The 15,883-nt window shown below is 39.3% G+C and overlaps 1 protein-coding gene across 3 annotated transcripts in view; it reads right to left on the bottom strand.

Annotated features, from left to right (window-relative positions):
• Positions 1–15,883, bottom strand: part of COL4A3 (collagen type IV alpha 3 chain) — a 129,984-nt gene that overhangs the window by 91,647 nt on the left and 22,454 nt on the right. The gene's annotated exons all lie outside the window — the stretch shown is intronic.

Here is a 15,883-nt window from a genome sequence, read left to right as displayed (position 1 = left end):
CTTGTTGCAGACCGACAAGGGTAGTCTGGAGCCTTTGTATTGATTCTGCATCAATAGTTAGCATCAGTTTGGGTTTGGTTCAGCAATGTCCCAAAGGTCTTCAGACTCATACAGAACGCTTACACAGCTTTTCCTAGATGCCTGGCACTGTAGTAAGCTCTTTACTTAAAGCAACTCATTAGATCCTTACGACAACTTTTTGAGAACTTAGTACTATTATTCCCAAATTACGGACAAGAAAACTGAGGGAAAAGAGATTATGTAACTTGCCTGACATCCCAGTTACCCAGCTTCAATCCATCAAGCATTTGAGGGTTGGTCAGGGCATGTCCATATAAAAAGATAACATAGTGCAAGGGTTAGGGTCTCATCTTTTAAAGGTACAATTCAGAGGAAGTGGAGTTCACATAAGATTGGGTTACAGAGACTTCACAGAAGAGGTGTAGCCAGAGCTGGGTTATAAAGATTATAGGTCGAAAACAGGAATCTATTCGGAGAGATAAACCAGAAGCAAAGGCTAGAGGTGAAGAGTGCGAGGCGTGTTGAGGACCTCATGCTATTGGATCCAGCTGACTCCAGTGAGGTGAGCAGGAAGGGAAGTGCTAGATGGTGGGCTGGAAAAGCATGTTAAACTTCCCAGACAACTGACATCGGACCATCCTGACACAGTTGGACTAGACCATGCACCCCTGGGGAATCTTCCAGGATTATCCTTGGATAACCTTCCTGTGTGGACAGGAATTAGCATTGTGCTGGTGACTTACCATGTTGGTGACATATGACCACAGTTGGCAGAGCTGCTTTTTCTCATGCCATATTTTGTGTTGTTCAAAAACATCTGGCTTAGGACAAAAATTAGGTCCTCAAAGTTGGCTTTTCATGCCCTCCTCCCTCTCTGCTTTCCCTTGGGAATTCCTCAACTCATCCCCTTCTCTTTCCTTCCTTCCCTCGCCATTCTTATTTTAAAGAAAAATGATTTGATTAAAACTTACTTATAATGCACTAGAAATATTTGACATAGCACCAGATTCTCTTGCTTCCTGCCTGTTCTCTCTTTCTTTGTTTTGAGTGTGTATGTCTTTCTCCTCTTTCTAGAACTCTCTACTTACGTAACTTCTATATATGCAAGTGTGTGTGTCAGAGAGAGGAGAGAAGAGGTAGGGAGGTAAATAAGAAATGAAGAGAGAGAGAAATACTTGGAAGAGATATTTATTTTTACCTTATACTAAAATGCAAGTCCTTTTAGTGTGTTTGATTTTTATTTAAGTCTGGGTGACTAGGCATTCCATTTTTGTTGTTTTCCTAGAACTTTCCCTCTAAGGCATCAAGAAGTTTTTTCAGTTTAGGAAGCTGGAGTGAAAGGCAAGAGATGACAAGAATGGAGAGGGTTAGGTCTGCCGAGAGCCAGCCCTCTCGGGTTGCCCTCCTCAGGGCTCTGGCGCGGGGGTGGTGGGGTCCTTCATTTTCACAGATCTGCTCTTCCTGGCCCAGGACCTAGGCTTCCACTTAGGGATATCTCAAAGCGCTCCTCCTTCAGGGTGTCCCCTGGACTCCTTCAGACCACAGAAGTGGTGATATGTTCTAAGACCTTTGGAATCAGGAGTCTAAGGTTGGAATCTGCTCTACTACTTTCTAGTTGAGCAAACTACCAAACCTTCCTGAGTTTCAGTTTCTTCATTTGGAAAATGGGGCGATGATAAAGAACACTTCTTTATGGGTTGGTGTGAGGCTCAGCTGAGATGATAATGTAAAATTGCACACCACTATATCAATGTCAGTGATTGTCATCATTATTGTTGTTCTGTGATCCAGCCTGAGCTTCTCAAACCTTAATCTGAGTACAAATCACATGGGGTCTTGTTAAAATGTAGACTCTGGTTCAGTAAGTCTGGGGTGGGGGTCTGCATTCCTATGAAGTTCTCAGGTGAAACCTATGTTGTGAGTCAATGGGCCACTCTTTGAGCAGAAGGATCCAGCCAATTTCTTCTATTCCTTCTATGATTCCCACAACAACTCACTTTTTGCCTTTCTGGCTCTCTTCCTTCTCCTCTCTCATCCTTTTATTCCTGCCCTTTCCCTGGTCCCCATCCCAATCTATCAAAATCTTACCCATTCTTCAGAGCCATACTCTTATTGATTGCACATTAGAATCACGTGGGGGAACTCTTAAAGCCCTCCAAAGTCCCAGGCTACACTCCAGATCAACTGAATTATAATCCCTGCTGGCTGAACTCAGTCATCAGTATTTTTGAAAGCTGCCCAGATGATTTCCATTGGAGAGCCCAGCATGAGAACCACTGCCCTAGTCAACTGAATGGCTCCTGATCTCCCAAGACAAGTGGGTTGACTGGCCAAGACACTTCTCTTACATTTGGCATCTTGCTGTTTTATTTAGTTACATGGGTCCTTGTCTTATTCTACCTAAGCAGATGAAAGTTCCTTGAAAGTGGAGACTGTGTCTTAATAATATTTAAAGCTCATGAAACTCTTAAGAGAGCATTTTGAACTTAGTAAGATTTCAAAATATATTTGTTGTATCTAGTTGTACACTAGCATGAGTTTCAATCATTACAGGATGGAATATAGTACTATCAGTGATAAATATTTTTGAAGTTATTTACTTGCTTCCATGTTATTTTTAATTTTAATCAACAATAATTTCAGCTATAAATTATTCTCAAGAAAATGTACACATCTCTGGGATTATTTACAACTATAAAAATAATTTCCAATATAAAATATCAATTCTGTAACTATGGGGTATAATAAAAACAGTGTATGTCCTCAGACACTGAAAACAAATTCTCTCATGTTATAAAGGAATATTATAATGTTTGTACTATTGCAGAGACTGCCAATCTAGAACAATAAAATGTTATTATTGTTTTAGCTTTAATATATAGATAAGGTTGTTTAAAACTGTGAAATAAAAGAAAATATATCATCCTCATGCCAGCACTTTGATCTTGGACTTCCCAGCCTCCAGAACTGTGAGAAATAAATTTCTGTTGTTTATAAAAAAGAAAAGAAAAGAAAAGAAAAGAAAAAGGATATCATCCTCTTAATTTCAAGAAAACATGTGGAAGTATTACACGATTTTTGTAAAGTAACCAAATCTACAGTGCTGCCTAATGAAACTTCTATTTCTTATTTGGAATATAATTGAATGTTTCCATAATTTTTATCTACACATTTTGAAAAGTGAACCAAAAAGACACACGAATCCTGTTTTTCATCACTGCTGTTGCACCCGTCCACAACTCCATGCATATGACCAGTCATTAGTCGAGTATACTGGAAATATTAAAAACTGGCTTGATTTTTAAGATCTGTGTTTATGTGTTCACACACAGTCGCAAACAAGCTTGACATTATAACTTTTAGTCTGAGGATCCAGACATACAGTGAGGGAATATTTTTAGGTTCTTTCATTAAACATTTCCCTAATTAAATAGGAAAGCTACATAGAAACAATTTAAGAGACAAAGTGTGGCTGAGTCAAGTCTAGGTGTAAAATCCGAAAATCCCTGGATTCCTGGTCCTGTGTCCAGCTAGGCAATTGTTGGTAACAGGATTAAGCTAAGAAAGAGGCATTCATATGGACATACAAACAAGGAATTCTGTTAGCCTGCCTCTAGAAACTCGAAAATTCTGCAGTTTTGAGCCATCATTTGCATGGGCCCCTTCATGTGTGGTGGGTTAAGTAACATTTGTGAGAAGAAAAAGAGTGAGGTAGAAGGAAAGATGGAGAGAGAGAAAGAGATAGAAGCAAGAGAAGAAAAGATTGCAATAAAGGTAGTACCGGGTGGTACCTAAAAGTAATAGCTTAGATTTATCGAACATTCATGTGCCAGGCATTGTTCTAAGTATGCTATTTCTGTTAGCTCATTTAATCCTTATAACACATTACAGATTAAAAAAACCTGAGGCACAGAGAGACTAAGTAATTTTTCTAAGGTCACCCAGCTAGTAAATGATAGAACTTGGATTTGAATCCAGGTGGTCTAGACCTATTGTGTGCTATCAAGATGCCTCCCAATGATATTCGTGCTGTCAATTGCTGTTCTCATGAAGAATGTAAGCTCCATACTGCCAAGAATCCTATCATTTTTTCACTCCTGCATCCTCAGGTTATATTTAAGACTAAATGTGAGTCAATGAATATTTATTAAGACTTACTACGTGCTGGCACTGGTTTGGGTGTCCAAGATTCAGCATCAAACATCCCACCCTCAAGAAGAGTATATTCTAAGGTAATGTGCTTGATATGTGGGAAATATTTGTGGAAGATTGTTGCTGAAAATAAAATGAACTAAAAATAAAAATGCACTTTGCTCCTGTGGTATATGGCTTTTCTTTTTTTTAACGAGCATACCAGCATCAGCAGTTCAACACAGACAGCAAACTTTGGGTGCTAAAGAAAGACAGTCATAGGGGCTGGCCCCGTGGCTGAGTGGTTAAGTTTGTGCACTCCGCTGCAGGCGGCCCAGTGTTTCATCAGTTCAAATCCTGGGTGCGGACATGGTACCACTCATCAAGCCACACTGAGGCGGCATCCCACATGCCACAACTAGAAGGACCCACAACTAAGAATATACAACTATGTACCAGGGGGCTTTGGGGAGAAAAAGGAAAAAAAAATTAATAAAAAACAGAAGAAAAGAAAGACAGTCATAGTTATAGAAGTTAGAGCTTCAAGAAATACATATAATAAAAATGGTAACATTTGATAGGAAGGACAATGAAACATGAAAAACTGCATGGGAATAGCCACAAGGAAAATACAGGTGAGTATAAATTACACAGCTGTCTGAACACAGGTGAAATACATCCTGCAGGCAAGCTAGACCTTGGGATACACTGGTATTGACACCCTCCAATGTTACACTGCATTTGAAACATCGAGTTCCAATGAACCCTTATTTAATAGTACATACATAGTAACACAATAATTCTGGAAAGGAATTCTGCGCCTGGATTTTCATGCCACTAACCAACCTTGAAATCAAACTGCTAAATAGGGCTTAGTGCCCTGGCAAATCCTCATATCCTTTTTCCCAGTGTTCTGGTTAATGGTCAAGGGTTGGTATTTAAAGTGTACTATAGTCTTCTATCAGTACTTTAGTTAATGATACATCATCCCATGGTGTCTGAAGAATCCATCAAAACAAGGAATGGCAAACGAGACCAGTGCCTCATTTGGGATTAGGGGGTACTTAGGACAAGACGAATCTGGTTACCTGTTTCCGATAGACAGGCGACATCAATTTCAGTAGGAGAAATACATACAATTGGAATGCTTGAGTCCCAAAGATGGTTCCAAATCCCTTGTTTCATTCAGAATGCTTTCTGTTTTACAGTTGTTTTTGACTGCAGTCTGTAGTAACATCAGGTATTTCTCAGTTTTGAGAATGAACTATTTGTTTCTCTAAATACACAACCCCACACCCTGGATTTCACAGACTATTGAAATCAAGGTCAACTGGAAACTAATACTCTGTTTCCATTCTTCTTTTTGTGCCTTCAGACTTCAACTAAAGCCATTGACTGAGAGGATAGACTCAAATACAGTGTCACTCTGGGCTGTGACAAAGTAGCTTTTCCAACCTAAATATGTTGGGTTTTCTTTCTTTCTTTTTTCTTATTTTGGATTTTGCTTTTGATCCCATTTAACTATGTCCCTCTTATTAAACTATTGTTAAATTTTTACCAACAGGGGAAATATTTTTCCTCCTCAATGGAAAAGTCATGTCTTAATACTATTCATGAACTTGTAAATAAGAGGATTTTTTCCACTGAAAATATTCCCTTGTTCTTTACACAGATGCTAAATCACTACTGTTGAACTTTTACTTTCTTGATTCTTTCTTCTTGGGGTTAATCTAGATTCTACAAGAAAGATTAATCAAGGTAATATCTCAATCTAATTAAAATAAACGTATTTGTTCAAGCAAAACTATTTTTTTAAAACACTCAAAACACTTCAGGATTTTTACATTAAAATTAAATGTCAAAAATACAGTTTCTAACCTAAATTTAAGGGAAAAATTCTTTCAAATTTTCTGAATGTTTGAGAATTTGCATTACGAAATTTTAGAAAAAAATGCAAAACAAAACCAAACAAAAAATAAGCAGAGTTTTGACCCTCGTAGTTGAACATTGAGGCCATAACCTCTATCCTGAATTAACACCGTGTAACTGATTACGGAGACAACTCTACAAAGCACAGAGAACTAAGACGTTCTCCGAGAGAGCCCTGCTTTTGTGATGTGTACGTAGGTTTCTAGAATTTACAATCTAGACCCCAAGCGTTTTAGCTTTATTTGTTTTGCTGAAGGGGGTCGGAACATGTCACCTGAAAATATGTCGCTTTGGTGTAAGGATTATCTTGAGCTGAAGGCAATTGAGAACAAATAGATACAGGAAGCACTCTCTACCCCTCCCCCCACTCCCAATATCTGCTTAAAAGCAGGGCATACATTCCCCTTGCAAAGATGATCTCCCCTCTCCTGCACCAGGAAGAGAACACCCCCTATCACCAGAGGCAGAGACAACACCGAGATGAGTCTGCATAAAAAAACCTTGAGAAACAATCCTTATCTACTATTAGTTTCCCCCATATATTTACAACTCTTGGAAGCCAACACCCTTTTTTCACTGTCTGGTCACTTCTCCACAATTTATAGCCCTTTGTTAAAACGGTATATCAGCCCCCAAGTCTAACCACTTGTTTGGGTTTTCACTGCTTTTCTGTGAAGTAAATATATTAAAATATTAACATCAAATAAAAGATGTATGCTTCTCTTCTGTTTACCTGGCTTTTGTCAGCTTAATTTGCAAGCCTCAGATATTGAACCTAAGAGAATAGAAGAACAGATTTTCCTCCTCTACACTGCCAAAAGGTCTGGGTTGTGAATGGTTTCATGAATCTGAGCAGTTTTGAGTCCTAGCTCTAGTGTATACTGGAAACATCCACCGCCATCTTTCGTATTTTCTAAAATTGGCAACTATTAAATCTACACACATTTTAAAGCACTAACTGTGTGCCATAGCAATGTTTAGAACTAAGAAAAAATCCCATCATGGGCCAGCCTCACAGGAGCCAAGGATGTAGAAGAGAAGAGAGATGAGAACCAATGGGGGAACCATCAAGGGTTGAGACCCTATGTGGATCCAGCACTATCTGAGACAATGGAGAAGAGTTGGGTGCCTTGGGCTGCTGGCACTCAGGAAGGACTTCGGGAGTGTTTGAATTCAATATTCGGTTGGGAAGTAGCTTTAGATAAAAGGAAAAAAAGCCCCTGTCTAGAACAATATATACACTATCTAAGGACATAAAATTGTTGCTGCTCTTTCTCTTCCAACGAATATCCATCATAAAAAGAAATGTCTTAAGACAGTCGGGTGATAGATGGGGCTCAGCTCACAGTCAGGCTATGCTAGCATTTAGCCCAGTGCACCTAAAAAAGGATTCAATCCTTCGGATCCTCAGTTTCCTTAGATTGGTCAAGGCCATCTCTATGCTCCTTCCTACTTCTGGCATCCTGTGATGAGGTCAAACTATGTTCATGCCTACAGAATGTGGTACCTTCAAGGCTGTGAGTAAACATGCACTATAATTTATGAATTAACATATACAATATAAAGATAAGCACTTGCCTCAAACTTCCTATTCTCTTAAAAACCACTGAAGGCATGACCTATCCTTCATGCTAGTTTTCTAACATTTTTATGTGCACAAGAATTACCCAAGAAGCTTGGGAAAAGCACAAGCCCTTCTGAATTTCTGCTCTCTGCAACCAGCCCTCATTCTGATCCCGTAAGTCAGTCTGGGCTGGGCCCAGGAATTCTCACGTTTCAGTTCCCCCAGGTGTCTGATGCCATGGACCATGGGTTGTTGTCCTAGACGAAGACAACAATGCGGGAACACTGACGCAGGGGATTAAGCCTGACCCTGAGTCATTTCTCCAGCTGAGGACTTTCAAGGACTTTAGGGAAGTTTCAAATCAATCTCTTAGGAATGCTACAGATTAGAGATAAATCCCTTAGATCTGTTTTGATCCAGTCGTGGTTGCAGCCTGAGCCAAAATGAACTACAACAGGGCATTGATTACCTGGTTATACGTAAATCTCTAAAACACTTCTTTTCTAGAGTGATGGTATGCCAGGGGCAAGAATTTCCAGAGGCGAAAATTTCCAAGGGGTATCACTGACAGAAAGAACCCATTTGGAGGTAGTGGAGGGAGGATAGAGAAGAAAATTGGTAACTAACCCTGCTATAAATCTACTAAGTTTGCAATTACCCAGGTAAATACTCCAGAGGAACGTGGACTTTTTCTTGTGATAAACATCTCAAGATGTTCATCCCGAGATGGTCCATTGCCATACTCACCAGGCTGCACTTACTGGTAATGTGCTTCTCTGCGCCTAACCTGAATTTTTCATTCCTTAATTCATCTTTCTCTATTCTGCCTTTAGTTAGGAGCAAAACAGCTGGTATGCTTTACTGTAAAACAAACCAACAGACAGAAATTTTTTTATATACATGGAAAATGTTAAAACAGCCCTTCAGTTTAGTCTTCTTATTTTCAAGTGTTGTGAGCCCTGTCTTGGGTCTACTGTAAACATTTCTAAATTTTTAGAGGGAAGTCCCTCGTCTAAATTCACATCCCCACTGTGTGCCAGCCTGTGTGCAACGACGGGATCATGGGATGGGGTGGGGTACAAAGTCTTAGGGTTCCTCTTGATCCCTTTGGTTCACTAGGTCCATCCTAGTTCCTGCTATTTCTGGTCATTCAATTCCCTTTTCAGCCATCCTTCATACTGCCTTCACACTGTCTCTGGATCCTTCTAAAATGTGAATCTATGTGATTCCCTGCGAAAAACCCTACAGGGGCTCACCATTTCCTTCAATGTAAAATTGAAATGCTTTTAAATAACAAAAAAGAACAGAAGAGGCTTTCATAAATATGGAATATTTCTTCTCTCCTCCTCCGTCTTTTCCTCTCCATTTCCCCTCCCCTCTCCCTCCGGATGTGAACTCCGACCTCTGGCCAGGCTGCTAGAGGTTCTTCTCTCCCATCTTTTTATATTTACTTCACTATAACATTTATACAAGTAGTTAGGAATCTATTCTATCTACCACTATCATAGGAATTTCTTGAGGTCAGGGATTTTTTTTTTTCTCATCCAGCTTCATATCCCCAGCACTAGCACATGGCCTGGAGTATTTGTTAAATGGATAAAGTGTTTAAACAAATGAATGAATGAAGAAATTATTCGATTGTCTGAAAAAATGCTGTATATATCTCATGCACTTCACTTGAAGTAATAGCATCAATAATATATTTGTAACAATGGATTCAACTTTGGTTCATTCAAAAAAGTTTAGCACTTTATTGATATAATAGATTATGTTCTTAAGAAAGCATTGCGATAATTTGGAAAATCAACATTTGAGGTTAAGACCCTAGTTCTATTCAGTCTTGGATGGCCATTCACAAATCCAAGTTTGCATGATTAAGCCTTGATGCAAGAAACAAACATTCCAGCTCTAGACTTTGGTTTCAATGCCACGAGTGGTAACCATCATGAAGACAGCTGCCCGTGCTATCACTTACAGAAGACGACCCACATAGACAGCTAAGAACTGAATTAAATCTATTCTGCCCAAGAGAAAAATGCAACAATCCTGCAACAACAAGCCAACAATACTCATTAATACTCACGTAAGAGTCAAATGGGCTATTTCCAAGAAATTTGGCATTTTGACTCTTCTTCACCTTGACATAAATATGATTTCCACAATTTACACAGGACACGGGGCAGGTACTGTATTGGAGTGCTCACACCCAGAGCCAGACTGTTGGGCTAACCTCCCAGCTCCCCGAATCACCAACCTGGTGACCCCTGCACAGTTCCCTACCTCCCTCTGCCATTTCCTCTTTAGTAAAATGAGATAATAATTGTAACCCACTTCATGGGAGTATTGGGGCATTCTAACACACACATATAGAATGCTTACCACCATGCCTGGCACACAGTAGGTGGGCTCAGGAGATATTAGTTATTATAATTATCCACTTATTTCTACTTTTCCAAGTTGTGTGTGTGTGTGTGTTGTGAGAAATGATTGAAAGTTTTTAGCCATTCTATTTTGTCCTGTAAACATGGTCAATTTTATAAATAAAAGTATTAAACAAAGTTGCATTTTTGGAATGATATTACTAGGTTTTGGTGTTTTCTTTTTTTAACATACTGTGTTCTTATTTTATTATTTTATTTTGCTAATGTTTTATTCAGGACTTTTTCATCAGGACATTTACATGATACTATAATTTTATTTTTTTGTGCTATCTTGCTCAAGTTTAGAATTGATTTATGATGATCTGTAAAATAACAAAAATGGAAACAAAAAATCAGGACACGTATTATTTTTCTCTATGCACTGGGAATTTTTTTTTTTAAGATTGGTACCTGAACTAACATCCATTGCCAATCTTCCTCTTTTTTTTGCTGAGGAAGATTGGCCCTGAGCCACCAACTGTGCTAACCTTTCTCTATCTTGTATGTGGGTCACTGCATGGTTTGATGACATGGTTTGATGAGTGGTATGTAGGTCCGTGCCCAGGATTGAAACCCATGAACCTGGGCCACCAAAGCGGAGCATGCCAACTCAACCACTACACCACGGGGCTGGCCCCTCAGAAAACTTTTTGAGTTGATTGCTTAGTACATTTGTCTTCTTCATTTTGCTAAGAATGTGGTTTACAGAGGTGGCAGGTCACTTCCAGTCCTTCCTGCAGGTCTGCCCTCTGTCCTGGGAGGCTGACTGTGATGTCCACAGCCAGGGACTCCCACAATAAGGGGCTCTTGAACTCTTAGCCTTCTGGCCAGAGATGAAGGAAAGGAGAGAGGAGGAAAGGAGGGAGGAAGGGAGCAGATGAGATCAGGGTCTTTATTCTCCTGGCTTCCTCCCTGCAGGGTCATCTTGAACTCCTGGATTCCTCTACCTATGGTCCCTGCACCCATCAAGATGGTGGCCAACTCAGTACCACTGTGTTTCTGGGCCCCAGAAAAGGAGCAGAGGTGGAAACAGTTTGGCTGCTGTAATATCTCTGACAGTTTCCCTGAACCTCACCTTGTAAACAATGTCTCCATAAACAAACTCTGCTCAAATTATCCTTCTGGTTGTGCTATGTGGGATGCTGCCTCAGCATGGCTTGATGGGGTGCTAGGGCTGCACCCGGGATCCAAACTGGTGAAACCCTGGGCTGCCGAAGCAGAGTGTGTGAACTTAACCACTCAGGCACAGGGCTGGCCCCCAGGTTAATTATTAATTGTATTATTCAGGTCCTCTAAACCAGTGCAATTCAAAGCATGGATCTCAGTTTCATACCTGTCCATGAGGAAATAAGTACAGAATTTGAGAGTAAGCATTTAGAAAGTTTAAAGCAATTTGACAGAGTGATTTTATGCTGGTTGAATCTAAAACAAAATATTCAGCTTACATTTTATATCTTTTTATTCTACATTCTTATAATTCGTTTTCATTCTGTTTTCCCAAAGTACTGGTCCAGGATGGAATGAAAAGTAAAAACTAAAACAAAACTGTTCATTCATTACGGGAAGTTGGATAAGCACTGCTCTAAACTCTTACTCATTTTGGTCAACTTTTTTTTTTCTTTTAAAGTTGGCACCTGAGCTAACATCTGTTGCCAATCTTCTTCATCTTCTTTTTTTTCTTCCTTTCATCTTCTCCCCAGGGTCCCCTACTACATAGTTGTATATTCTAGCTGTAGGCCCTTCTATAGGTCCTTCTGGTTGTACTATGTGGGACACCGCCTCAGCAAGGCTTGATGAGCAGTGCCATGTCCACGCCCAGGATCCGAACTGGCGAAACCCTGGCCCACAGAAGTGGAACACGCGAACTTAACCATTTGGCCACGGGGCTGGCCCCTATTTTTGGTCAACTTGATTTATCAAGGATCTTTTATTTATTCACTAATGACTCTCACCACACTAAGGATACATGAAACCTCTCCCCTTGCCTCTCCCCCCTCCTCCCTAACACACACACACACACACACACACACACACACACACACACAGCAAAGTCCCAGGAAAAGACATTTTCAGAAACTGAGGATTTGGGCACAGCAGACAACTGTCATCCTATCTTTCTCCAAAGACACTTGCCGCTATTTTGAAAACTTTCAAAGTCCCCATACCAACCCCAGGACAAGAGGATCACTTTTATATTTATTACATCATTTGATCCCCACAATGAGCTGAGAGGTAACAGGAGTGGATGAGAAAACTGAAGCCTAGGGTTGGTGTTTACCCTGTTCTCTGACTTTATGACCTCCATGTTAGGTTCTGGGGAAAATGAAATGAGCAAGCCAGACATGATAGCGTATGCTAAATCACATTTAACATTTCAAAACGTTACGCACACATGAAGAAATTCAGTAAAATGTAGGGGGATAAGATAACAACCAGAAACAAACTTAGTCTTCTTCACAATCCTGTAATTAGGCTTGGACAAGCTGTTCAAGATGAAATTAATTGTCAGCACCTGGAGTAACACTTGTGTGGAATTAACCGTCAGTTTTTCAAATACATTCTGCATCTGAATGGTATAACATAACTGAACATTTATACTGTGTTCTAAAAGCATATCTTATAACCAGAGAGAAAAATTAACACTTGAATTTAGAGCAAACACATTCTTTCTTCTAAAAGATGTGCTTTAGAGAATGAAGAAATGAACTGTTATGTCTTCATAATTAAAGAAATTTAAGCAAATACAAATTTCTTTCTTCTCTCTCTCTTTTTTTTTTTTACTCTCTTTGGCTCTCATTAAGCTGATTTGATAAAGGCACTGTCTTTGAAGAAATTATCAAATTTATTCCAAGGTCTTTGTGCTGTGTAAGAGCATGTGTAATATTCTAAGTTCTTACTATTATTAGTGTTCCAGAAATGAATTATGAAAAAACAATCTTTATTTTTAGCCTTTGCAACTATGAAAATAAGAAAGTGGTTTCCATTAAAATTTACTGAAGTTTTCCCAATTTCAATCAGAATTACACCGGAATTTCTTGAAGTTGAAGGCAACTTCAACATTTTAGCCACATCTGTCTTCAAGACGAGTTGTTAGACTGACTTTGAAATCTGGTCACTCTGTTTCGCTGAGTCACTGTAATCTACTGCAACTCAGTGGCATGTTTTCCTTCCAATCCTTGATACAAGGCCTGGCCACCAGGGGTGCTCCATAAATGCTTCTTGGATGGAGCCAGTCAACATTTTTATATTGCTGATGCAGAGCAATTTTGTGGACTGCTTTTCAAAACACTTTTCCAAAGCTGATTATATTTCCTGCTCTCCCAAGCACTTTTTTTTTTTGCATAAAGTCTGAATTCAAAAAATGGGTGTTTTGTATATTTCAAGCATCTCAAACTTTCACATCCTCTGACACAGGAATTCCATTCCTGAGAATTTATATAGAGAATATAATCCTAAAGCTGAAACAAAGTGTCATACACAAATGTGATTGTAGCAGCATTATTTACAGTAATAAAAAATTTGAAATGTCCTACATGTCCATTAAGAGAAAAGTGGTCAAGAAAGCTTGAATGTTAAGAAATGCTTACAAGACCGTATAAATATTATTTATGGATTCTATTTTGTAGGAGAAAAAAGGACATAGAATTGTAAACACAATATCTTTACCTCTATATTTTTAAAAATCCTGTACATAATAAAAATGCTAGAAGAAAATCCTAAAAAAAGTAATGATATTGTCTTTAAGCAAAGAAACTATGATTGGCTTTTTCCTTGCAACTTTTCAGAATTTTGCACATTTTCTTTAATTAGCTTACATTACTTTCATAATAGAAAATCATAATACATTTTATTTTTAACTTAATCATATATCTCTGTCATATTACAGAGAACACACACAAAGTTCCTCATCCTTTACATATTTGGATCTGAAATAATAAAACTATGTCTGTTTGCAGATAACATATAAAATAAATGTATCTATTTGTGTGTTTGGATTAGACTGCAGCAGTACTTCAATTTTAGTTATTCAGGAAGGGATAGAGATTGCTATGAGAAGCAGCATTTTATGCCCATGTTTTGAAAGGGTATCAGGATCTGCAAAAGATGAGATTCAAGGTGGGTTTGTGGAGCCAGTAGCGAAGGTAAGAGAGTGTCATGGACCCAGTGGCAAGGAGGGAGAAGCATTGCTCTTTTGAGTATGCCTCCAGCTCTAGAGGGACTTGTATGTACCTTGCACCAAAAGATGAGAATTTATTCCAAAATCTCCTTGTTTGGTGAATAGTTCAATTCATTTACAACAGTGACTGCAGTTAAGATGCAAAGGGAAAATTTGCTGAAAGTAGTGGATGTTTACTTTTTTTTTTCCTCTCCACTTGACATCCTTCTTCTTTCTTCCTGGTAGGAACACTTCTTTCTCCCTGGGCACTGTGATTGCTTTAGAGCACAGGATTCCAGAATATTTTCCTGAGGATTTCTGGGAAATTAAACTTCTTGATTTTGGAGGGAATAACTGGTGGAGATGGTTTCTCTTCATGGTAGATATAACACAAACACAGAAATATATTGCTGAGACCATGAGGGAAAGCAACCTTAGAATGAAGCAGACATCATATAAAGAGCAGAGCCAAAAGAAACTGGTCTTTGATGAGATTATTGAAACACTGGATCCAGCCTCACCTGAAACCCTCATGACTGTTGGATTTTTAAGTTATGGGAACAAATAAATTCTTTTTGTTTATGCCATTTTTAATAGAGTTTTAGGCCGCTTAACAACGACAAGTCTGCTAATTGGCACTGTGGTTTATTTAATATTTACTTGATAAAAGGAATGCATACTCACATAGTAAAACAGAGAAACTCTTTACTGACACTAATTTGTAAAATGAATGAAGCACAAGTCCTTAGTTGAGGGCAATGTTTTGATGCTGACTTTGGACGGATGCAGAGCCATTCATTGATCACCATCAAGTTGTATTGATCAGACCTAAAAAACTCACAGATCTGGCTGCTTCTCTCCATCTTCTTGACCCTTTTCTTCCTCAGACCACCTCCATCTTTCACCTGGATCACGACCATGCCTCAGTTTCTCTCTACTCCAATCCATTCCTCACACCACAGCTAGGGTGCTCTCTCCTAAGCAGAAGTCTGATCATATCTCCGTCATGCTCAAGCCCTTCCTGCGCTCCCCGTTACTCCTAGGAGCACGTTCAAACTCCTTGACATGACCCTGGATGATGGATGATGGAACCTCGTCCACCTCTCCAGCCTCCTTTCTCCTTCCTGCCCCGACCTCTCTATATCCAGGTACTTTGGCCTTCTCTCCGGCCCTCAAACAGGAAGCCCCAGTCCAGCATGCACTATTCTCTCTACTGGAAGATTCTTCCCTCCCATCCTTCCTGCCTGACTTTTCCTTATCTTTCAGGTCTCAGCGTGGATATCACTTCCTTTGGGCAGCCTTCTCTGACTCTCCTCTATATGCTTCTTCAGCAGACACCTTCTACCACCACGTTACAGTCCAATCATCCAACATTGCAATTGCCTAACTCTTACTAGACTGGAAGCTGTATGAGGACAAGTCCCTCTTGCTCACTCTCATGCCCCCAGATGCAACACAGCACCTGGCCTGCAATAAGGACTCTATAAATACTTGTTGAATGAGTTAATTAACTAGAAAATTATTCCTATGGTAAACCCACTGCATAATACCACATATATATCATGCAAAAAACTACATTCTGCATACATATATGTGTGTCTAATCCAGAAAGTTATTTTGTTGGTTTTGTAGCACATTTAAGTGAAAATGATTCCAGTTTTA

This window comes from Equus caballus, chromosome 6, assembly GCF_041296265.1.
Source record: "Equus caballus isolate H_3958 breed thoroughbred chromosome 6, TB-T2T, whole genome shotgun sequence".
NCBI classification, from domain to species: Eukaryota; Metazoa; Chordata; class Mammalia; order Perissodactyla; family Equidae; genus Equus; species Equus caballus.
This window is presented reverse-complemented; position numbering and strand designations above follow the sequence as displayed.